Genomic DNA, 23,417 nt, shown 5'->3' with positions numbered 1-23,417 from the left:
GCTACTTATGGATTTTTTTAAAAATTTTGAACCAATAAAGTTAGAGAATCCTTTTAGTTATTCTTTTGTATTCACACATTTCTTGTCAATTTTAGCAAAATGAAGGAAAACCTACATGGTCGCCATTACTATCTCCGAAACCCAAGAATGGCCACTTATTAGTGATGAATCTCCTGTTGTAAAAGTCTAGGAATTCAAAACTCTTGAAAAGTTTGCTAACAGGCCCTTTCTACAAGAACGAAAGAAATCCACTTGTTAAAGAAACTTTCTTGACAAACCTGATACTTTACCAGTGTTCTGCTCGAGGCAGGATCTGAAGGGCGAAGCATGACGTAGGCATTCCCTTTTTAGATCCCGATGGACTGCCCCGTCATCGCTGTTCGGTAGAGTCCAAAAAACACTGGATAATTACAGTTTACTAGTGCTATACAAAAATAGTGTCTAATTAATATGTCATGCGCTGATGAAGACAAAAAACGGGTTCCCTAAATTTGTAAATTGATATAAACTTTGTACTACAGTAAGAAATAGGAGGTTTTTAATTATTTGCAAGTTAATTTACACTAATGAGTCCTAGCAGCCGCCTTAGAGGTCAGTATAAAATCAGATACTCCATTATAATGACTATTAAAGGACTTGCAAATAACTGCTCATTAGAATATATCAACGTCATCGAGAAATGTCCTGCTCTATAGCCAAAATGGAGAGCTTCTACTAGCAACAGCTTTCGATCTAGAGCACTAAATGTAATACCTTTTTTCCCCGAAGACATCACTTCCAAGACTATATTAAAACCTTTGTTTGCCTTTGTTACATGACCACCTATGATTTCCATGTTGTCTCGTGTCTGCTTTCGGTTTCCATGACTTTATTAAGAATTTTATTTTCCTTTCATAAGCGTCTGTCTGCGACTTCTATGAAGTCTCTTGACCGCTTGTGGTCTCCACGACTTTATTTAGACTTTTTGTTTGTCTTTGCTACATGTCCACCTGTAACTTCCAGGACATCTCCTAACCGCTTGTGGTCTCCACGACTTTATTTAGACTTTTTGTTTGCACTTGCTATGTGTCCACCTGTGACTTTCAGGACATCTTCTGACTGCTTGCAGCCTCCACAACTTTATTTAGACTTTTTGTTTGCCTTTGTTACATGTCCACCTGCGACTTCCAGGGTGTCCCCTGACCACTTGCAGTCTCCATGACTTTATTTAGACTTTTTTTGCCTTTGTTATGTGTCCACCTGTGATTTTCATGATGTCTCCTGACCACTTGGGGTCTCAAGGACTTTATTTAGACTTTTTGTTTGCCTTTGCTACGTGTCCGCCTGCGACTTCCAGGATGTCTCCTGACCGCTTGTGGTCTCAAGGACTTTATTTAGACTTTTTGCTTGCCTTTTCTGCATGTGTGCTGTGGCTACCAGGACACACACCTGCTTGCTGCAATGACGTCTGTGCCCCATGTGCCCGCCTGGACCTTGGGCTTGAAGAATTTACCTCACTCAGTGAGCACTTATTATACAGCACATTAGTGAATAAAAACATTATCATTACGAAAGTTCATACCACTTTTTTGTTTTTGTTTTTTTGTTGGTGCTGGGTTTTTTTTGCCACCTTTTTCTGGGCTATTAATCATTTTTATTTCATAATATATTAAGATACTCATTTCACTTCCATGTACATCCACACAATGTTTAGTAGCTCCAGAATAATTTTTTTTAAATGGTATTTACTAGTGGTGGGTGAACATGCTCAGATAACGTATTATTCGAGCACGCTCGGATGTTAAATGAGTATCTTGGGCATGCTCATGTATTATGTTCATGTCCCCGTGGCTGCATGATTTGCGGCTGTTAGACAGCCTTAATCCATGTTGGGATTGCCTGTTTGTTAGGGAATCCCCACATGTGCTCAGACTAACAGTTGCAAATCAGGCAACTACAGGGACGTGAACATAATATACCAGCACGCCCAAGATACTCATTTAACACCCGAGCAAGCTCGAATAAGACGTTATCTGAGCATGTTCGCCCAGCACTAGTACATATGTGTTCAGATATATGTTTTTTAATTTCCTTGTTGGACATCGTACATTGTTCATTCTATGCAATAAATTGGGTAATGTGTGTCACAATTGATAAATGCATTTATAACATGCTAAGTGTGTCACAATTGATAAATGCATTTATAACATGCTAAGTTTCTTGAGATAAAGTGATTGATTTAGTCCTTCTATGGAATTGACGCATATTGTATTTATCACACCAAGAAAAACCTGTCTGTGATAACCAAGTAGTTTTTTTTGTTCTATAAACATGCTAGGTGACAAGATATTTCCTAAAGTGTTCCCTTGATTAGCTACCATATCCTTTATACAGGTCCTTCTCAAAAAATTAGCATATAGTGTTAAATTTTATTATTTACCATAATGTAATGATTACAATTAAACTTTCATATATTATAGATTCATTATCCACCAACTGAAATTTGTCAGGTCTTTTATTGTTTTAATACTGATGATTTTGGCATACAACTCCTGATAACCCAAAAAACCTGTCTCAATAAATTAGCATATTTCACCCGTCCAATCAAATAAAAGTGTTTTTTAATAACAAACAAAAAAACCATCAAATAATAATGTTCAGTTATGCACTCAATACTTGGTCGGGAATCCTTTGGCAGAAATGACTGCTTCAATGCGGCGTGGCATGGAGGCAATCAGCCTGTGACACTGCTGAGATGTTATGGAGGCCCAGGATGCTTCAATAGCGGCCTTAAGCTCATCCAGAGTGTCGGGTCTTGCGTCTCTCAACTTTCTCTTCACAATATCCCACAGATTCTCTATGGGGTTCAGGTCAGGAGAGTTGGCAGGCCAATTGAGCACAGTAATACCATGGTCAGTAAACCATTTACCAGTGGTTTTGGCACTGTGAGCAGGTGCCAGGAAGCATGAAGTGCTCCAAAATCTCCTGATAGCTAGCTGCATTGACCCTGCCCTTGATGAAACACAGTGGACCAACACCAGCAGCTGACATGGCACCCCACACCACTGACTGTGGGTACTTGACACTGGACTTCAGGCATTTTGGCATTTCCTTCTCCCCAGTCTTCCTCCAGACTCTGGCACCTTGATTTCCGAATGACATGCAAAATTTGCTTTCATCAGAAAAAAGTACTTGGGACCACTTAGCAACAGTCCAGTGCTGCTTCTCTGTAGCCCAGGTCAGGCGCTTCTGCCGCTGTTTATGGTTCAAAAGTGGCTTTACCTGGGGAATGCGGCACCTGTAGCCCATTTCCTGCACACGCCTGTGCACGGTGGCTCTGGATGTTTCCACACCAGACTCAGTCCACTGCTTCCTCAGGTTCCCCAAGGCCTGGAATCGGTCCTTCTCCACAATCTTCCTCAGGGTCCGGTCACCTCTTCTCGTTGTACAGCGTTTTCTGCCACATTGTTTCCTTCCAACAGACTTACCATTGAGGTGCCTTGATACAGCACTCTGGGAACAGCCTATTTGTTGAGAAATTTCTTTCTGGGTCTTACCCTCTTGCTTGAGGGTGTCAATGATGGCCTTCTTGACATCTGTCAGGTCGCTAGTCTTACCCATGATGGGGGTTTTGAGTAATGAACCAGGCAGGGAGTTTTTAAAAGCCTCAGGTATCTTTTGCATGTGTTTAGAGTTAATTAGTTGATTCAGAAGATTAGGGTAATAGGTCATTTAGAGAACCTTTTCTTGATATGCTAATTTATTGAGACAGGTTTTTTGGGTTATCAGGAGTTGTAGGCCAAAATCATCAGTATTAAAACAATAAAAGACCTGACAAATTTCAGTTGGTGGATAATGAATCTATAATATATGAAAGTTTAATTGTAATCATTACATTATGGTAAATAATGAAATTTAACACTATATGCTAATTTTTTGAGAAGGACCTGTATAATATTTTATTAAAGGAGTTGTCCACTACTAGGACAGCCGCTTCTCAATCTAAGTGTTCGCCCCTGTTAAAATGAAACACATACTCACCTCTGGTGCCGGCACCGTTCCAGCAGTGTCGGCACTCGCTCTCACGATACTAACGTGACATTGTTATGTCATGTGAGCCCTGTGCCCAGTCGGCACTGGCTTCACTGTCCCTATCTTCAGATGAATCGGACATCAACAGGAAGTCAGGAGTTGTCGCTGTGGCTCTGATATTTCTTGTTTTTAATCTTTTTCTTATTATTATTTTGCTTTAATTTACGAAGCTATCATTATCAGACTAAATGAGCTTGAAGATTATAAATTTCCCATATGGGAATTGTTTTAATTGTATGGATAGGATGGCGACTATCTGCCCGCAATGCCGAATTATCACATTGATGTGTGAATAGCTCTTGATATATAATGTCCTTTAAATTCCATATCCAAAATTTTAATGGTTTCTCCAGAAAATGTTGCTGTGAATTTCAAATTAAGTTAACTGGAATTGAGATAATGTATAAAGTCTGGTATGGTCGCCTTGTCCTCATTCTATATGATGAGGATGTCGTCTATATAGCGACCATACCAGACCAAATTGGAAAAAACAAAAACTGATCATTGAAAAATAAAAAAAACTTTTCCCACAATGAAACAAATTGCTAAATGATGGGGAAAACATGAATACAAATTGATGACATCACATATCAAAAATTTGTAATTGGTTTGCCAATTTATTTTATTTATTACTTTCAATACAGCAGTAGTGTCTTTTAATAAAACTATTCTACGAATTAATGAGCATAGACAAAAGATGTCAAACTCAAACACCCAGTGGGACAGAATTAAAAACTTGGACAAATTTGCAGGCCAACCTTGATATTTGTTCAAAAAGTGTTCACAAATAAATAAACATACAATAAACACATGTATTCACATCTGATAGATACAGAGTATAATGCTTAAATTTATGTAATCTTTTTATGTGTGGTTCAGTTTAGTCAGAAATAATTCTCAGTGCAATAATGAATGTTTATTGACCTCGCCACAATAAATTCATAAACTCCACTTCTCACTTTATAGGATCCATTGAAACTGTGACCTGCAGTGAACTGAAGAACATGTGACAGAAAAGGTGCCTTAGCTTATATGATAAAATCACATTTCTTTATTGTATATACGTTTAAACCGTTAGATAAGTAGCTTCAAAATTGACATCTCTGTCATGTTTCCGGGGATGAACATGCCCTTTATCATAGAGTCATTATCATGCAGCAGCAATATTGTCATGTCCTGATGCTCTGGAATCTGGGAACACCTCTGCAGTGATTCAGACCACATACTGCGGTGACCAGAGCACTGAGGGAATGGGGGCAGGTTTTGGATTTTTTTTAATCACTGGATACATTGGGGGGTCTTATACTATTTCGAGTGCAATTTGGGGGCCGTTACACTGTTTGGATGGTTGTGTGAAGGGCTGTCATACTGTGTGGTGACCATTATACTGTTTGGAGGGCTATGTGGGGCCATTTTTATCCTTTTGGGGGGCTATGTGGAGGGCCACAATACTATCTGGGGGCAATATATTATTTGGAGGGCTATTTGGGGGCCTTCATACTGTGTGGTGGCTATACTATTTGGGGGCTATATGAAGGAGCATCATATTGTGTTCTAGCCACTATTTTGTTTGGAGGGCTAGGTGGAGGCTATTATACTATTTGGAGGGCTATATGGGGAGCTATCATACTGTTTGGTGGCCATTTTACTATGTGCATGGCTATGCGGGGTCATTATACTGTTTGGATGGCTGTGTGGAGGGCTATCATACTGTGTGGTGACCATTATATTGTTTGGAGGCCTATGTGAACAATTTTATTCCTTTTTGGGGGCTATGTGGAGGGCCACAATACTTTGTGGGGGCAATATACTATTTAGGGGCTATCATACTGTGTGATGGCCATTATTATATTTTGTTTGGAGGGCTAGGTGGGGGCCATTTTACTATTTGAAGGGCTATATGGGGAGCCATCATACTGTTTGGTGGCCATTATACTATGTGCATGGCTGTGTGGGGTCATTATACTGTGATATTGTGCTTAATTGTCCAAAACAATAACAATAATAATTATCCCACACGGTGAATGCTAAAAGGAAGAAAAAATATATATATTTTAGTCATTTCGACCGGACAGAACAATTGTGCATAAACATGAGGCAAGGACATCATGGGAATACTTAATTATTGCTGCTGATAACTTACATCATCACCTAATTACATAAACATGGCTTCTTTTATCAGATAGTACAGACTAATGAAGCAGAAGAGATTAATAACTTAACCCCTTACAATAGGTATTGGCTGCATCCACCACATGCCCATCCGGACCGAACAGGACGGAAATCGGAGGTGGAATGGACAGTGTTAGTTGCAGACCAGTAAGCCGAATATGCTTTTTATCACTCTCGATAGGTTAGTAAAAAAATATTTTATGTAGTAATTTTTAATAATTAGTTTCCTTGAGAGACATGGAGTTTTCCCAGTGAATTATTTATATGTGTATCGTCTTATGTAATAGGAAGTTATTAATTGTGTTTGCATGTTAACGAGCCTTTTAAATACAGATCCTGACTGATAACCAGAGGAGAGATCACAAGAACCAAGGTCTATCCACATCTGCTTTATCATGAAGATGTTACTGAGCATCTGGGCAATATCCATCTGCATTACAATAGGTGAGGGGCTATGTACTATATTGTGCGTTTTCTCATTAATACAACCTTAGGATTCCCTCAATGAACCACTTTAGTGCATTTGGACCTATTAGGAAGTTTTTCTTCTCTGGAACCTCTTCATGAGCCTCCAAAGATGAGACATGTTCTTGTACCTTGTTGGCATCTAGTGATATTACAAGGGGTTCCCTAAGGAGCACATCCATGAGCCAGAAACAAGAGCAGATCTGTAGGAGCAGCTACCGAGTCATCCTTGTATTAAAGAATGTGATAACGCCCCACTGTACAGTGACCATTTGGTCTTAGCTTCTTCCAGCAAAATTACCTTTTTATCTGGGGACTTTCAGCAATTTCCAACCCTTAATATAATATTATGGACATCATGAGAAAGATAGATCCCCCATTTATGCCACCTTTTCCACTCTAAAAACGTAGATGTAGCTCAGATAAAATAGTTCTAAAAGTGCAATAGACCAAATCTATTTTGGGGTCTCGCTTACTTAGATCCCTTATCACCTCTATAGTTTATAGCCCATGGGTGTTTGGTGATGATGTTGTTCCCCATCACCCACCGACCCAACAATGACCAACTCAGGAGTCACAATAGGTGAAAGTAGAATAGACTTAAACCCCAAAAACAGAACCCACCATCGACAACTCTAAGCTTCAACTTCTTGCTCCCAAACTTTCTAAACTTTTTGACTTAAAGTTGAGAACAGAAACATAAAGGGGTTGTCCCGTCTACGACGCTTGTGGCATATAGATCAGATATCTCACCTACTTAGGGTAATTTGATCCAGCACTTCATGTAAAATGCACAGTTTATTCCATCAATAAAACCATTATTCAGAGGAAAATCCACATCAACAAATGAGCAGTTATATAATTCGAGGAGAAAGTCCAAAGAAAAAGCTTCAGGGTCCTGGTTGATGCGTTTCGAAGTGATACTTCTTATTCATAACAGGTTCAAAATGCATCAACCAGGACCCTGAAGCTTTTTCTTGTGAATTTTTTCCTCAGATGTCATAACTGCTCATTTGTTGATGTGGAGTTTTCATTTGAATAACGTTTTAATTGATGGAATAAACTGTGCATTTAATCTGAAGTGGTGGATCAAATTCCTCTGTTTCTGAACTGTCTTTCCTTGGATCTGAGAAACTTTTCACTCGTGGATAGGTGAGCTGATCATACTTTCTATGTTTCATCTCACTTTCTTGACAGCGATGTCCCACCAATGATATGTCGTAAATGTCACAAATGGAAGGAGCAATTTAAGTAATTTTCATATTTATTACTTTACCTTGGGAATCTGATCTAATATTGATAATCATAAATTCAGAATCTCTGAACTCACCGAGAAACCATGATATATTAAAATCATCAAAATTTCTAGTCCACAAATTCGATGGTGTCATATGACACAAATCAGTCTTGAAGAAAATGTGTGGGAGGAGACTACTCCTCAAGGGCCGGACATTAAATCGGAGCAACCTATGAAGCCACAGAGGGGCCAAAGAGGAAAAGGAACCCACTTGCTCCTCCAAATCGGGTGGAATTGTGTATTATGATGAGCTACTGGACTGTAAAAGACTCATATTGCTCTTGCACGGGGGCCCTCTTCTGTCTGTGTCACAGATATACTATTTTTATTGAACACATCTTGGTAAAAATTAAATAAAAACATTATTTTTTTCCTTCAGTAAATAATTTGCTTTTGTCTATTTTCAGGTGAATCCACTGTTCTCGAGCACACCTCCAGATTTTGTGAACATCCAAGTGATTGTAACATTAAGGCGAGTATGCCCATCAAAGACATTAGAATCAGTATGGCCTCTTCTTGTTGTGGTACAGCCAACTGTTCTCCTTCATTTTCTGTGCGTAAGTAGTCATTGTTTTCTTCATTTTTTGTCTTTGATTTACTTTTACATATCGATGATATAGGATTGGAGATGCCTGGAATGGAAATTAACGGAGAGCTTCAAAACTATTACAATTACTGTTATTGTGAACAGATAAGCAAGTTGAAGATTAAATGATCTTTAAAAGGCCTAAAGTTAAAGATGACACATTTCTTTTGTATTTTAGGCAAAAAAAAATAGATATTTTCATATTTTACATGTTAAAAAATACAAATAGGAAAATAGGCTGATGCAAAAGTTTAGTGTGCTCAGATAACTTTGATCAAGGTTTCAGACATTAATTAGGAATCATTAGGAAAAGGACCAGGTGATGCAAATTTCCCGGCTATATAAAAAGCAAGCCTCCTCTAACCTTGTGCCAAAAAACAGAACAGAAATAATTTTCCAAAGAGGAATGGATGAAAATCCCTCAAACTAGAATTGAAAGACTCTTGTCTGGCTACAAAAAGGATTTAAAACCTGTGATACTAGATACTACTCATGAAGGGTGTCCAAATTTGTACATCTGTCAATTTTCCTTTTTGTAATTTTTAAAATGTAAAATATAAAAATATATATATGTGTTTTCCCCAAAATACAAAGGAAATGTGTAATCTTTAACTTTAGGCATTTTAGAGATCATTTCATCTTCAGATTGCTTAACTGTTCACAATAACAGTAATGTTTACCAGGGGTGCCCAAACTTTTACATGTCCCTGTATATCATCGCATCAAAGCAAATGAAAGAGGGAAAACGTCTGTGATGTGTGCAGCCCAGTCCTATTTGTGCCCCCGCACAGTAATAGAGATCATTTAAGCCCTTCACTTTTCGTAGTACCCTTACGTAGTAATGATTTCCCCTAAGTGCCTTCAAATTAAAGCATTTATGGACATAAAGTGTCCACCCCACTAAAAATGCCCTCTAAGTGCCCTTCAAACAGCAGTGATGCCTTGCTAGTGCCCCCTTGCAGTAGTAATGTCCCCTATTGCATCCTTAAACAGTAAGGATTCCCTTAATGCCCCTTTGTAAAATAAGTATTGCCCCTTGCACAGTAGAGATGCCCCCTTAACCAATGTTTAGTGTTCCTCGCAGTATGAAGCTACTTAGCGTCTCCTCGCACTAAAAAAGTGTCCTTAAAAATAACAAAAGGACGACGCTCTACTCCGATAATATGCTCAGCCATAGCTGAAGAAACAGCCATAGTGGAAATCTGGACTGATGGCGGTCTTCCAAGGTCAGAACATAGAATCTACGACTTTCCCACTGTATCTAGAACAGTTCGGAAACCTGTTGACAACTAAACTGCTTTAAAGGATTGTGCCAATCTTGACAAGCCTACTTACATAAAAAATTCCCCCAATGATGACCTGTTCACAGAAGATCAGATTATGGTGAACCATCGATGACCAGTTGCTATCACTGGAGGAAGCCCATGAAATGTAAATGGCCAAAAAAAAGCCAATGTGTCACCATTAGAGTTGAGCGAATATGTTCATATATCTCCGAATTTGCAATATTGGTGCCATATTGGTAGCCTGTTCTTGCCAAATTTATGTTTGATGATCGTTTCCGAACATATTCGGTAATTTCTACTCCCATTGACTCCAATCGTGTTCGGTTATGTTCGGCAAATATTGCAAAAACAATATTCCCTGCCGATCGTAATCCGAACCGAATATTGAAAAATTTGCTCAACTCTAGTCACCATGTAATACATGGTTGTGCCGAGACTGAAAGCTCTCGAAACCAAGGGATCCCCAATGCCGAAGCCTCCATTATAAAACCCACGTACCACTGAGAACTATGATCTATGACTCTATAGCACTCAATAAATCGGGAGCAATGCAATGTGTTCTAATAAATTTTAAAGTGGGTGCCAAATCTTATAGTGTTTTTACTTAAGGTTTTGCCATTGGAAAACTCCCGGTAGAATGAGATATTCTATGTAGAGCCACAGATTTAAAAAAATGTATACTGGCCACATTTGTCTTTTTACAGTGGAGTCCTATGGTCAAACTAAGAGTGTTCCATCAGAAGAAGGCTCCATCCTGAAGATAGTCCATAAATATAGAAATCTCGGAAAATCCTTTTATTGATATGTATGTGTGGCGCCCCTAGGGGTATTTGCCACAAAAATAGTTATTGACACCAAATACAAATATTAAAATAGCAAGACTGCACTACCATCTCCGGCCAGAAGGGGGAGCTCCAGAGACTCCCCTTGATCTATTCTGGTCTGAGAAAAGGATTGGCAGTTGGGTTGAGGAGCTGAAAGTGAGAGGTCGTATAACTGAACTCCTAACAGCCCTATGACGGATTATAGGCCCGTGATACCCATAGTAGGAAAAGAGGAATAGAGAAAAAGGACATTGTGAGAACCGGGTAGCAATAACCTCTACCCAGAATAGGCGCAGAGACGGATACCGGATCCGTGGCTATATTCATTATATATAATACAGCAACCGGAAGGAAGTGAGGTGATATCAGCTTCACCAGGGTAAGACGCAGCAACAGACACAGAGTTCAGCGGTACTCCCAGAGGGGGTAAGCCGACAAAAAAAAAGGACTCGGGTTGTCCGTCGAACCAGAGCACAGAAGAGACAGATTGGGTCGGCAGCCAGTTCACAAACAGCAGCAGGGCCATACAGAAACTGCGCATAATAAGAGGTGGAAATCCTGACAGGATCAAAGTAATTCAGAGTTCTTAAACAGACTCCGGTGACAGTATTGGTTGCAAATCCCTTTTTGTTGAAGTAAACTGGTTAAACGTTTCAGCGCCTCAGTCTTTCATTTGGACAATAGCCATCGATCCAGGATCGGGGTCATCACAGCTGAGAGGACCTGCTGCTGATCAAGTAAGTGTCTGTTCCTTCATGATATCCCTTACATTGTGCATCGCCTGAGGCCACAGCACCGGGTCAAGCCACTAGTGACATCCCCCTCAAGAGACGGACCTCATTGATCTGGTGCTGGGTACCTCGGTCTCCCGGGCGTCACAACTGGCGTCATGAACAGGATTGGGCCAGCCCGTACACCGGGTATTGTGTGCCGTAATTGGAGTCTGAAACTGTGAAAATTTGGATGAAAAATCTTGGAGATTGACTTTGTTAAGGAAAATCCCGTTCCCCATTGAAAACTATTGAAAGTGACTTTTCTCCATTGGTTATAATGGGGTAAAAATGGCCGCCATCCCCTGATGTGATCATCTCATAACCGTTAGGCACAAAACTGTTAATCGAGCTACGTCATTACCCAAGCCCCAGTCTAACTGAAAAACTTCAAAATCCACCATCACAGAGCATGCGGCAGTTAGAGGCAGCAGGGGGCGTGTCATTGTCATCCTGCTGCACAGAGGAACGAATCTACATTATCTAGACGGAAGCTGGGACCGGAGGGGTCTGGATTAACTAAGGGGGTACAGTATGTCGCAGCACGGAGACGCCGCAGCACCCGGCGACGCTAATGCAGCTGAAAGACAGAGTGTCGATAGAGAGCCTGGCAGCGCAGCAGTGCAAGGAGTGGCGCCCATCATGCTGGTGTTGATGCCATATACCCTGGGTGGCCCGTGGCTTCCAATGTATGAAGGTGAACCTAATACCCTTGACGGTTTCAGGGAAAAGATGCTGGCTCATTTTGATATGTTCCCCTTGGGTGAAGCTCAGCGTGTTAGTCTCCTGATGATGCAGTTAAGTGGCCATGCTAAGCGAGAAGTCACGGCATGGGCAACTGATCTAAAAGGTACTGTTGAACGCATATTTGCTGGATTAAAAGCTACATTTGAAACCACTGCCAGCAGCAAAGCTAAAGTACGATTCTTTAATTGCAAACAAAAAGCTAATGAGGGCGTGAGAGATTTTGCCTTAAACCTGCAGGAAGCCCTTAAATCACTTATACTGGCTGAACCCATTTTTAACACAGGAGCCGATAAACTGCTAAGAGATCAATTTATTGAGGGACTCTACACCCCTTCTCACCGGGGGCATGTGAGCATGCTTGTTTTTAAGAACCCTGAATTGACATTTGCCCAATTAAAGGAGAGCGCTATACGTCTCCAGCTGGCAGAGGCACCTCGGGATCAGGATCTCACACAACCCATGGCAGATGCACTTCAGCAACGGGGAATGCCAGTGACATCAGCTACGTCCGGTGCCAGTGCTAAGTCCCTGGGGCCCATTACTAATGAGGCTCTTCAGCAAAAGCTTGACTCTTTAACTGATGTTGTTGCTTCAATGGCTAAAACCATGCAGGAGATGAGAGAACCCAAGATGGAGTTGGCAAACCGTAGAGAGGATGTTCCATGGATGAGGTCCCGGAGATACCCGACATGGAGAGGACGACCCCGTGACCGCTACCAACCGGATGGACAGCCCATTTGCCGCCGTTGCCAGCAGCCAGGCCACTTTGCACGAAATTGTGATTTAAACGGGAATCCCCTGGGAATGCGGGCCGCTTCGCAGGAATGAATTTTCAAGGCCCAACACCCTGGCACGACAGGTACATCAGAGGACGACCCATCATCCCTATCGTGCTGGACGGAATTCCCCTCAACGCTTTGCTGGATACAGGTTCCCAGATTTCATCTATACCATATATCCTTTATAAGAGGTACTGGGCTGAGGTAGATATTGATAAAGGACCCTCTGATGTTGAACTAGATATATGGGCCAGTAATGGTAAGTTGGTACCGAAACTAGGATTCAGGGAGATGACCATAAAGATTGGTAAAGCAGAATTGAAGAAACAGGGTATAATTGTCGTTGATGTTGACCGACAGAACTGTGAACCAACTGTATTGATAGGAATGAATGTGTTAGAGAACTGCTTTTCCGAAGTTATTTCTGTCTTACAACAAATTGCTGAAACTGCCCGATCCTGCCAGCAGAGAGTTCTCCGGAGGGAAATAAAAGTATTAATGTTAAGGCAACAGATAGAAGTTGCAGGTGGAGAAATCGGCAGTGTGAGGGTGAGTGATCCAACGTCTATTGTAATCCCACCAAAAACAGAAATGCTGGTATGGTGTAGAGCGGCCATTGGTACTAAAGGACGAGACTATCAAGCCTTAATAGAACCAGTGTACACCGACAGCAGGCCCACTATACTCACAGCACGAGGGGTGGTCGAGGTACACCGAGGACGGGTGCCAGTACGACTTTTGAACTGTGGAGAGGAAGAGGTCACTTTGCCAAGGTACGCTACAGTGGCAAAGTTATATACTGTTGACAACAATGCCATCACAACCGTTGAGCCCTTAGAATCGACCTGTCAAGTGGAAAATAACGGCTCAGATGGAAAATTGGAGGATTGGTGCCAACAGCTAGACGTAGGTGTAGATTCAACACCTACCCATCAAAGACAAGGGGTGTATAGATTAGTGACGGAATATGAACAGGTCTTCAGTAAACACCCATTGGACTTCGGACGGATAGAAGGGGTGGAACATACAATCCCCACCGGTGACCATCCCCCGATAAAAGAAAGATATAGACCCATACCGCCCGCTCACTATCAATGCGCGAAGGACATGCTGAGAGACATGAAACAGGCCGGGGTAATAAGAGATAGTTGTAGCCCTTGGGCGGCCCCTCTGGTGATTGTCAAAAAAAAGGACGGAACCATGAGAATGTGCGTAGACTACCGGCGGATTAATAACATCACTCATAAAGACGCCTATCCCTTGCCTAGGATAGAAGAGTCCTTGACTGCTTTGAAATCTGCTAATTATTTTTCCACCTTAGACTTAACAAGCGGGTATTGGCAAGTCCCTGTGGCTGAGAGAGATAAAGAAAAAACGGCATTCACCACACCAATGGGTCTAAGCGAATTTAATCGCATGCCGTTCGGACTCTGCAACGCATCCGGTACTTTCCAGCGACTGATGGAATGTTGCCTCGGACACAAGAACTTCGAGACCGTCCTCCTGTACCTAGATGATGTGATCGTCTACTCAAAGACTTACGAACAGCACTTAACAGACCTGGCAGAGGTGTTCGAAGCCTTATCCAAGTATGGTATGAAAATCAAACCATCCAAATGTCACCTTCTCAAGCTAAAGGTACAATACTTAGGGCACATCGTGAGTTCGGAGGGAGTAGCACCGGATCCCGAGAAAATAACTGCCATAAGGGATTGGCCAAGACCTACCAACGCAAAAGAAGTGAGGCAATTCTTGGGATTAGTGGGTTACTATCGTAGATTTATAAAAGGATTTACCAAATTGGCAGCGCCCTTGCAAGATGCTTTGATAGGGCAGACGAAGAAACCTTCAAACCGAAACCCTCCTTTTCAGTGGAACGACGAAAGAGAAGACTCCTTTGAACAACTAAAGAAGGCACTAACCGGAGAAGAAGTTCTGGCGTACCCGGATTACCATCAACCTTTCATCCTCTACACCGATGCCAGTAATGTGGGATTGGGAGCGGTGCTGTCACAAAAGCAAGAAGGTCGGGAGAAAGTCATCGCCTTTGCAAGTAGAAAACTCCGGCCTACTGAAAGAAATTCTGAAAATTATAGCTCCTTCAAATTGGAGCTACTGGCAGTAGTTTGGGCTGTGACTGAACGTTTCAAACACTATTTGACAGGTGCAGAATTTATTGTCTATACTGACAACAATCCATTGACCCACCTTGACACGGCTAAATTAGGTGCGTTAGAACAGCGATGGATAGCCCGGTTATCTAATTACAAATTCGTGATCAAGTATCGAGCAGGTCGCAAGAATGGAAATGCCGATGCCCTATCCCGGATGCCACACTTGAGAGATGTAGAAGAAGAAATGGGGGAGCTTGAAGAAATTGAACTACCAGCCTTTCATCAGCCCAAGGTAAAACATCGTCAGTCAAATACCTATCAGAAACAACAAGAAGTGAATTTTAATCCGTTAGCACACCATAGATGGGCTGACACCCAAGATAGCAATCCGGCTGTGAAGCTAGTGAAGGAACTATTGACTGAGCAAAGTGCATATCCCGATGAGGATGCCCCAGAAGAGACGCATCAACTCTGGAAAGAGAGAGGCAAAATGTTCCTGTATCAAGGGAAACTCTGTAGAAGATACACCAATCCGAAAACACATGAATTGGTTTGGCAGATTATCGTGCCTAAACAAGATGTGAGGATGGTCCTCGAGGCTTACCACAATGGTGCTGGTCACTTTGGTTGGAAAAAGCTAGAAGTACTTCTGAGAGAAAGATTTTATTGGGTCGGGATGAGAAAATCAATCGAACAGTGGTGTAGAAACTGTGGCCCGTGCAACCTCAGAAGGAACGATCAAAAGAGCCAAAGAGCACCACTGCAGCCCATAATCACCAAACAACCACTTGAACTAGTAGCCATGGACCACGTGAAGTTGACACCGAGCCGGTCCGGTTACGTCTATGCCTTGACCATCGTGGATCATTATTCACGCTTCTTGGTAGTAGTACCTGTAAAAGATCTGACTGCAAAAACAGCAGCCAAAGCGTTCCAAACGTACTTTTGTAGACCCCATGGATATCCGGAACAGGTTCTCACTGACCAGGGTACAGCCTTTGAATCACAGATCTTCAGAGAATTCTGTAATATGTATGGTTGCAAAAAGATCCGGACGACGGCCTATCATCCGCAAACAAACGGCTTATGTGAGAAGATGAACCATATTGTGATAGACCTACTAAAGACTTTACCTGAAACGGAAAGGAATCAATGGCCAGAGAAATTGCCTGACTTGGTGGATCTGTATAATCATGTCCCGGTGAGCTCTACCAACTGCACCCCAGCTTATCTTATGCGTGCAAGACCCGGTCAATTGCCAATCGATCTAGAAATGGGAATTCTGAAACCAGACGCAGAAGTTCAAGACTCCAATTGGGATGTCATACGGCAAAAGCAGTATCGCCAAGTGCAAGAGAGTGTGGAAAGAAGCCTCCAGCAAACCAGAGAAAGACAAGAGCGAACTTTCAACCAGAATGCTCTAGCAACTCCATTAAGACCGGGTGACCAAGTACTCAAGAGGAATCGTCGAACCAATAAACTGGATAATCAATGGGAAGCCGTACCCTACACAGTTTTACCAACAAGAATGGATAATCCTAAAATGTGTCTCATTAGCAAAAGCGGAGGTTTAACATCTGTACTAGTGTCAAGAGACAATCTTAAATTATGTCCGGAAACGTTGAAAGAGCCAGAAGTTGTCCAGCCAGAATCAGAAGTTATTCAACCTATACAGGTTCAACCAGTAAAGGAAAAAGAGGAGGAAATGTATCACACCTGTATAGGAGACTTTCCCCAAACCCTACTAACATACCATGGTGCAGTAGTGGTTCCCATGGTGGCCTTTTATCCAACACCGAATCCAATATTAGAAGTCTCAAGACAGGAAGAGGTTGACCCCGTACTACAAGAGGTTCCAGGTCAGGAAGAACAGATTCCTGATCAGAGTGATCCCATTCACGGTGGACTTGCCAACCCCTTAGTAGTGGAATTATCTTTAGCAGAGAGGGCAGATACTATATCCGCAGTAGACAGAAGTACACCACATAAAGAGACACCGCTATTACGTAGATCCCAGCGTAGTACCCAGGGTCAATTACCGGCCAGGTATTCGGATTACCAACTATAAGACTATAGTCATTGTTATCGTTCTGTAACGTTTAAGCCCAGTACCTACAGAGACTTACCTGTATGAACTTTTTGCATATTCTTGAACTTTTTATCAGCCCGGAAACACTAAATCAAAGCTCCGGAAAGACTGCTTTGTGAACTTTGCTTCCTAGTACCTTCAAGGATAGACCTGTATTAATGGACGCTATTTGAAGTGACTTTTTACAGAATTCCATTTTTTTTTTTGTTTCTTTGAGTGGTTTTTGTAACTTTTCATTTTTAAGACTCTGTACATATCAATTGTTATTTCAAAATGTTATCATCCCACAGTCCCGGAGTACTGTTCTTAACTAAGGGGGAATGTGGCGCCCCTAGGGGTATTTGCCACAAAAATAGTTATTGACACCAAATACAAATATTAAAATAGCAAGACTGCACTACCATCTCCGGCCAGAAGGGGGAGCTCCAGAGACTCCCCTTGATCTATTCTGGTCTGAGAAAAGGATTGGCAGTTGGGTTGAGGAGCTGAAAGTGAGAGGTCGTATAACTGAACTCCTAACAGCCCTATGACGGATTATAGGCCCGTGATACCCATAGTAGGAAAAGAGGAATAGAGAAAAAGGACATTGTGAGAACCGGGTAGCAATAACCTCTACCCAGAATAGGCGCAGAGACGGATACCGGATCCGTGGCTATATTCATTATATATAATATAGCAACCGGAAGGAAGTGAGGTGATATCAGCTTCACCAGGGTAAGACGCAGCAACAGACACAGAGTTCAGGGGTACTCCCAAAGGGGGTAAGCCGACAAAAAAAAGGACTCGGGTTGTCCGTCGAACCAGAGCACAGAAGAGACAGATTGGGTCGGCAGCCAGTTCACAAACAGCAGCAGGGCCATACAGAAACTGCGCATAATAAGAGGTGGAAATCCTGACAGGGTCAAAGTAATTCAGAGTTCTTATACAGACTCCGGTGACAGTATTGGTGGCAAATCCCTTTTTGTTGAAGTAAACTGGTTAAACGTTTCAGCGCCTCAGTCTTTCATTTGGACAATAGCCATCGATCCAGGATCGGGGTCATCACAGCTGGGAGGACCTGCTGCTGATCAAGTAAGTGTCTGTTCCTTCATGATATCCCTTACATTGTGCATCGCCTGAGGCTATAGCACCGGGCCAAGCCACTAGTGACATCCCCCTCAAGAGACGGACCTCATTGATCTGGTGCTGGGTACCTCGGTCTCCCGGGCGTCACATATGCTTAAAGGGAACCTGTCAGGTCCTCCTTGTCACCAGAACCACCAGCAGTTGGGCCTACCTAGCTAAACTCCCTGCCTAACAGTCCTTTTTATTACATTGGACACATAAAACAGATCTTTAGAAAAAGTATTTCTAAAGTTTGTTTAAACAAGCGCGTGATAATATGCTTATTGGGCCGACTGGTCTGGGGGAAACTAATGTCCCATCGATTGGTCAAAGGGTTCATTTACATGTCATAAACGGAGTTTAGAAATACTTTTTCTAAAGTTTTGTTGACGTGTCCAATATATTAAAGGGACTGTTAGGCAGGGAATTTAGATAGGAAGATACAACTGCTGGTGGTTCTGGGGGCAAAGGAAACCTGACAGGTTCTCTTAGCAACCAGTGTCATTTTTTATTTTTTTATTTTTACCATTCTCTTCCATGATAGCATCACCCATCAGCTCTGAGCCCAACGGTGTAACATGTCCATCCTTCATCCTTCATTAGCGATCGGCGCTAATGTGTATGCATCTTCAGGACTGATGCGCTGCACAGGAGATCACGATCAGTGCGCCATCATGGAAGGAACAGGTAACTCTTTTGGAATTTGTTGTTAAAAAAATGCAAAATTTTCACCAGTGGTTCCTCTTTCAAAGTAGACACTGTCAGAGCAGATTAAGATCAAATAGTTCAGTTCAATTTTAAAGGGAATCTGTCAACAGCTTTTGTGCTACGTAATCTGAGAGCTGCAAGATGTAGGGGCAGATTCTCTGATTCCAGGGATGTATCACTTACCAGACTGCTTAGTGCAGTTTTGATAAAATCCCAGTTTTTTCTGCTATAGACTTAGCAGTGCTCAGAATGCTGAGCACTATATAACCCCGCCCTCTTCCCTGATTGGCAGATTCCTGTGTACACTGTCAGCAAACTGCCAATGAAAGATTGGTTATACAGATTAGCAGTTTTGCCTGGTAGGAGACACCTACTCCAGCAGTTATAACTTCTTGCTGTGAAAACACTGATTGTATTAAAACTACAACAAGCTGCTGAGCAAGTGATACATCCCTGAAATCAGGGTCTCTGCCCCTACATGATGCTACTCTCAGATTAAATAGCAAAAGCCATCAGCGCCGCTATTTAGGAAAAATCAGACATCTGTAGGAAATGAGAGCTGCGATAAGTGGGTGCTATATTCAATGGTGTTACAAGGGTGCAACTGTGACCGGGCCTGTGCTGGAGGGAGACCAGCAGATGCCAGTGGCTAAGTGTATTACAGCACAGAGACCCGCCGACTCCCTGCACTGCAATACACGCCACCGGCTGACATCAGCGCTCTAGTCATGGGTGGTGCGCGGCAGTGACATCATTCGCTGCCCATCGCTTGCACGCTGAAGTCATTTGGCTGCTTCTGCGCTGGCTACAGAAGACGCCGTAAGCAGTGGGAGCAAAGGAAGGTAGAAAGTATCGTTTAGGTTTTTTTTTTTACATTTGCTGGAGTAGAGTAAAGAAAACAGGGACATTATTACGGGAAGGGGCCCAGGATGGAGGACATTATACCAGGATGGGCGACTTCATTCCAGGAAAGGGGGACATTATACATGGAAGGGGCCAAGGATGGGAGACATTACCAGGAAGGGGCCTATAATGGGAAACATTACCAGGAAGGAGCCTATGATGGGAGACATTACCAGGAAGGGGTCTATGACGGGAGACATTACCAGGAAGGGGCCTATGATGGGAGACATTACCAGGAAGGAGCCTATGATGTGAGACATTACCAGGAAGGGGTCTATGATGAGAGACATTACCAGGAAGGGTCCTATGATGGGATACTAATCAGGAAAAGGCACAGGATGGAGGACATTATTACAGGAAGGGGCCAAGACGGGGGACATTATTACAGAAAGGGGCCAAAATGAGGGACATTTTTACAGGAAGGGGACCAGGACAGGGGACATTATTACAGGAAGGGGCCAGGATGGGGGACATTACTACAGGAAGGGGGCCAAGACAGGGATATTATTACAGGAAGAAGCCCAGGATGTGCTTCTAGGCACTGCTCCTAATAGCCAGTTTCCTACTCCACACTGATGAGGGGCAAATACCCCGAAACAGCTGTCTGTGGATGGATACCATGTTTTGGCATAGGTGGTTTTCCTTTATTGGATGCTGCCCTTCCTGTGGTTGTTCCTTCCCAGTGAAAGACCTGGCTATTCATTGCTTGCATTGAGAAACACGTGATGGTGTCTCCGCGGCTTTTCTACATGCATTTGCATATTTCCCATAAGGGATGGGGGCAGTGTTCTGGATCACTGCGTTGAGAAACACGTGATGGTGTCTCTGCGGTGTTGGTTGTTTTGATCTCCCCGAGGTCATTCATCCTTATGTTCATATTATATCAGGAAGAGGCACAGGATGGAGGACATTATTACAGGAAGGGGCCAAGACGGGGACATTATTACAAAAAGGGGCCAGGACGGGGGATATTATTACAGGAAGGGGACCAGGACGGGGGACATTATTACAGGAGGGGGCCAGGACGGGGGACTTTATAGCAGGAAGGGGGCCAGGATGTGGGAAATTAAATCAGTAAGAGGCACAGAATGGAGGACATTATTACAGGAAGGAGTAAAGATGGGAACATTATTACAGAAAGGGGCCAGGACGGGGGATATTATTACAGGAAGGGGACCAGGATGGGGGACATTATTACAGGAAGGTGCCAGGATGGGGGACATTATTACAGGAAGGGGGCCAGAACAGGGGAGATTATTACAGGAAGGGACCCAGGATGTGGGACATTATATCAGGAAGAGGCACAGGATGGAGGACATTATTACAGGAAGGGGCCAGGACATTGGACATTATTACAGGAAGGGACCCAGGATGTGGGCCATTATATCAGGAAGGGGGCCAGGATGGAGGACATTATTACAGGAAAGGGCCAAGACAGGGACATTATTACAGGAAGGGTGAACATGATCTGGAACGCTACAAGGCCCACACATCACATGACCATGCAGGTGAGGGCCCGCTTCCAAATTTTACTCCGGTGCCCATCTGACTCCAGTTACGCCATTGGTTGTACCACCAATATTTCCAAAATCAAGCCTGGTCTATGTCTTTCAGATCACTACAATATGTCCAGGTGAAACAGGCCCCAGGCCAGGATTGCATTATATAGTATATCTGATTAACCAATCACAGGTTCACGTCCTCATAGGGCAACCAATAAAAAAAACGTTTTTAAAAGTATATAAAAAACAATACAAGTTAAGAATCACCCCCTTTTTTCCCCCAACACAAAAATTAAAGACATTAAAAACAAAAGTTTATATTGCATCGTAACATCTGAAAAAATCAGATGTAAAAATATAAATATTAATATATTATTGATACATTATTATATAATATACAGTATACAATAAATATAATATTAATAAACCCATACGGTAAACGGCTTAACAGAAGAAACACTAAAACATCAGCATATATCCCAGAACTTTTGGGTGAGGAATCTACCCCAAAATACTGTATGCAATGAAGAGCTGTTAAAAATTGTGTGGACATAAAATTGTTCCATTAAAAACATCAGCTTTTCACGCGAAAAAAAAATGTAAAAAAAGCGAATCTGAGAAAACAGTGGCATAAACCTAAATTTTTGTATTTTTGCAGATTTGTGAAATTTTTAAAATCACTAAAATAAAACGAAAAAAATATATATATACACGTTTGATATCACTGTGACTTAGAGAATCATGTTGCCAAGAAAATCCATGACTATATAATTGGCCTATAATTTGGTCATCGATATCAGATCAGAGTAGGTCCGACTCCCGGCACCTCCACTAATCAGCTAATAGCGGATCCCGCTGCTGCCAGATATATACAGTGTACTGATGTAGAAACGCCATAGCTCCATACACCGTGTAGTGGTCATTCTCAGGTACTGCAACTCAGTAAAGTCATACATAGGATTTTGTAGGAAACTTGTTAACTGTGCAGAACTTATAGCAATTCTCAATGGTACTAACATAACTAATAAATCTCTACAGGAACTGATGGAGTTGTTGCACTTATTCGGGGGTGCGCAACAAAGAGTTTCTGTGATCTTGGCAGCTGGACAAGCATGTCATCTTTACTTAGAATTCACTGCAAGAATGGCGATAAAAGCATCCACAGAGCCGCCCTGACTCCAGCCATTGTGGGTCTTCTACTGGTGAAATGGCTTTTCTAGAGTCTTCGGAGGAGCGTTTGTCCAATGCTGATGTTCTCCTACGATGTCAAATCTTTCCCTATACCGATAGACCTGGTATCAAACACCGAAATGCTCAAGTAATGAAGACACTGCATCCTCCACTGGTTTTCACACTCTTCCAGATGGACTATTAGTTTGATGTTTCGTTTGCTTGGAATCACCTCTTGTATCTAGAAGTTCCCTTTACTCAATGATTTAAAATAAAACGTCATATATTTTCATATCGATGTTGTTTTTACTGATGAATGGACCACAACTTAAGAGAAACCGAAGATGAATGTAACACGTCATGACTTTACAAGCAGGCCATGACTACACAGACGAGAACCTAGCATCAAAGATAACCGTAGTGTGGGTTGGTTGGTGATGCTTTAAAAAATGTCAACTTGCTATTGCCCTAGTTACGTTGTAGTCCACAGCCCCAATACTGAAGGTTTTGTTCAGCTGTTATGGACCTCGATCAAAACTGACCCTTGGTCGTTAGTATCTGTGTTACACCAGCCACTCGCATGCCTTCTAAGGGCCGCCCCACTCACCGGGTATTTAATTTGCCTCCAGTCAGTACCTGACCATTGCTCTGAGCTGCCTTGTTCTTCTCTTCCAGCTCAGCTGGTTGTGATTCATCGGGAGGACATGGCCAAACTCTGCAGGAATTTGTATCCACCCTGTCCTGCAGAGATCTCCTTCCCCGGCCTATCACCTGCCATCAAATGATATATCAGGTGACTCCACCCTCCATTCCTCGCCTGAACTTAGGCT

General features: G+C 42.4%; 1 long non-coding RNA gene across 1 annotated transcript; it reads left to right on the top strand.

The window, feature by feature from the left end:
* Window positions 1-5,033: 5,033 nt before the first annotated feature.
* Window positions 5,034-22,859, top strand: LOC143768656 (uncharacterized). The gene is made up of 6 exons (XR_013213985.1): window positions 5,034-5,089; window positions 6,307-6,424; window positions 6,577-6,687; window positions 8,413-8,562; window positions 18,849-18,991; window positions 22,456-22,859. It is a non-coding gene; the product is annotated as an uncharacterized LOC143768656 (long non-coding RNA).
* The last annotated feature ends 558 nt before the right edge of the window (window positions 22,860-23,417 follow it).

This window comes from Ranitomeya variabilis, chromosome 4, assembly GCF_051348905.1.
Source record: "Ranitomeya variabilis isolate aRanVar5 chromosome 4, aRanVar5.hap1, whole genome shotgun sequence".
Classification (NCBI taxonomy): Eukaryota; Metazoa; Chordata; class Amphibia; order Anura; family Dendrobatidae; genus Ranitomeya; species Ranitomeya variabilis.
The sequence above is the reverse complement of the archived record's forward strand: the minus strand, read 5'-3'. Positions and strand labels throughout refer to the sequence as shown.